This window comes from Stenella coeruleoalba (genome assembly GCF_951394435.1).
Source record: "Stenella coeruleoalba genome assembly, chromosome: 17".
NCBI lineage: Eukaryota > Metazoa > Chordata > Mammalia > Artiodactyla > Delphinidae > Stenella > Stenella coeruleoalba.
In genome coordinates, this window is record NC_137163.1 from 32,955,367 (window position 1) to 32,958,263 (window position 2,897).

Consider the following 2,897-nt stretch of genomic DNA (forward strand, 5'->3'; position numbering starts at 1 on the left):
ATTAACACCTCAGGAAGGTACTCTGCCAACCCAGCTTCCTGAGGCTCTGGGAGGAGGCTAAGCTGGAGTGGTGAGTGTGAAAAGAGGCAGGAATGGGGATCATCAGAGTCAGATTAGGGAGCAGGTGCAGTGAAATTGTGATCTCGTTGACTTTGAGCTGCCCAGGTGACATGTGTAGGAAGATGTCAAGTTGGCAGTTAGATAAATACAAAGCTGGAGTCCAGAAGAGAGGTCCAGGCTGGGACCATAGGAGTCAGTGAGATCCTAGGGAGGTAGCATGGGAAGAGAAATCTGGTAGTGAGCACGGAGGATGTTCAATATTTGGAGGGTGAGTGGAGGGAAAGAGCCAGCAAAGGCCAAAGAGGGGAAATCATAGAGGAGCGTGGCACGTCGACGATCTTGAGAGAGGGGAGAGTTCTGACTGTGCATCTACAAAAGGCAGATTGCATCACACAGAGACCGAGAAGCGGACCGTGGGATCTAACATCAGGGAGGTCAAGTTCAGTGGAATGTTGGCAGTGGAGGCCAAATTGAAGTGGGTTCAAGAGTAAAGGAGAGGCGAGGGACGAGACAGCAATGTAGCAGCTGGAGGGAAAGTCCACATTAGAATTCTTTTTTTAATTGAAGAAACTAGAGCGTGTTTAGGGCTAGAGGAGGAGGTGAGGATACTGAAACCTGGGGGTAGGATGGGGAGAGCCACAGAAGTGCGATGGGATTGCCCCCGTGGGAGGAGGGCACCCCTATCTGCACTATTGTAACAGGAGTGCAGGAGGAGGGCTGGGAGGATTTCAAATTTGGAACTAGGATGTTGAGCGTTCTCCAAAGGGATGGGGTTTATCTTCTCTGTGAAGTAAGAAGCAAGGTTAGCCACTGAGAGTGGGTGGAGGAGGATTTCAGAGACTGAGAAAAATAGAGAAGGATTTCATCATTATTACAGAGACTGGAAGACTGAGCTGTAAGTTTTGGGGGGCAGTCCTCAGCCCAGTTGAGGCTGCTGATTGTGGAGATTCCTCAGCAGAGTTCAGCTACCCGGGGGCAAGTTCCAGATGAGTGAGGGTTCAGCCAAGCCTGGGAAGAGGTAATGTGCAAGGACAGAGGGACCAGGAAGTGGCTGAAATAGTGGCACGTGGAACCCACTGTGTGGGAGGGAGCTGATGGGGGAGGAGGACGAGGTGAGGCTCCACGGCGGCCAAGAAGCTTCTACTGTAGGGCCCTTAGGTAGCCGGTTGGGAGAAGAGGGGGTTGACGGTAGAGACAGCAGCAGCAAGACTTTGAAACCCCATGCAGAAGGACCCCTAAAAAGTGCTGAGATCAGACAACTGCCCATTCAAAACCTGTGGACAGGCTAAGGGGCCCGAGTAAAAGTATAAATGGAAACCCTCATACCACATACCTACTTTTTAAAGGTTTATCAACCAAGTTAGCACACTTAGGAAAAATATGTTCTATCCTCTTATCTCGACAAGTTATCTTCATAACGACCTGAAAGGCCAGGTTCTAAAGTAGAATTTTCGGAGTCTTTGAAGTTCTGCGCTGAACATGGCAGAGCAGGCCAAGCTGACCCAGTCTGTGACTCCTCTCCCTGCCCCCAAGTCAGTCCTGCTCTGCAAGAGTCCTTGTGGACACACGTCGCTGTAAACCCACAAGTCCACGTTCCATCTACGCTCTCCTCCTACAAATCGCTGCCTTTGGCCACCCCGCTGGCTGAGGAGTCTGTGGCTGGGGGATGCAATGTGCCCTCAAGGGGCTTGCTTCCAATGCAGGCTCTGGAAGTAGGGTCAGGGCCTTTGGGGCAGGGAATTGCAAGGTCCCGGATACCCAGAAGGGAGGTTAGAAGGAGCTGAGGCCCAGACTCCAGGTGGATGCAGCCCATGGCCCCTGGATTCCTGGCCCCTAGAGAAAACCAGAGTAGGGCCTCTAGAACAGGGGCCTGGAGCAGGGCTCCCTCTTGCCAGGTACTATCCACTGATGTGAATGGAATTGCAAACACTTCCAGAAAACAGGAGATAGTTGTAAAGTTCTCGGATTAAGTGTGGTCACTGATTGCACACACATTTCTGAACATCTACCATGTATATTTTAAGCTTCTCAAGGACAAGGATATTGTCTCATTTAGCTTGGAATCCTTAAGAAAGATTAATTCAATGCCTTCATGTAGTCAATGCTCATCAAATATTTGCTTAATGAATGAATGACAAGAGGCAGTATGGGGATGTAGTTAAGAATATAGATTCTAGAGCCCAACTGTCTGAGTGTGGAGCTTGACGCTGCCACTTAACCAACTGGATAGCCTTGGACAAGTTACTATCACCTATGCCTCAGTTTTCTCATCTGTAAATGGGGATAATGAATTGTGTGAGTAGGTGTAAAGGCTTGGAAGAGTGCCTGGCACATAGAAAGCACTCATCATTGTTACCTATCACTGCACTTTGGGGGAAAGGAGAAACAATGGCATCTCTCTCCCTTACAGAGGAAATCTCCGAAATTATGTGTTTTCACATGAGATAATGTCTGTGAATTCGCTTAGCACACAGCAAAAGTTTGGTAAATGGTAGCCTTTTTTTCTTTTCCTTCCTTCCCTTTATGATGTTACTACTATCAACCTTCCTGAAAACAAAATTTCTTACCACCATCCCTACCAAATCATTATCGCAGAGGAACAGTCTATTTTTTTCATGGAATCTCTTCTGGCTATTATGTAGTGCCATAAATTCAGAGAAATTTTGAACCCAGAAAAACCTAGAGATCAGCTGATCCAGTCCTTCGATTTTACCAACTAGGAAATCATAGCTCAGAGAGGTTTGTGGAATCACCCAGAGTCACAGAAGAAGGTGCTGTCTCTGGTAGAGCTGAAGTTTCAATAGGGGCTTGGAGCCTCTGCTTGGCTCTGTGCTCCT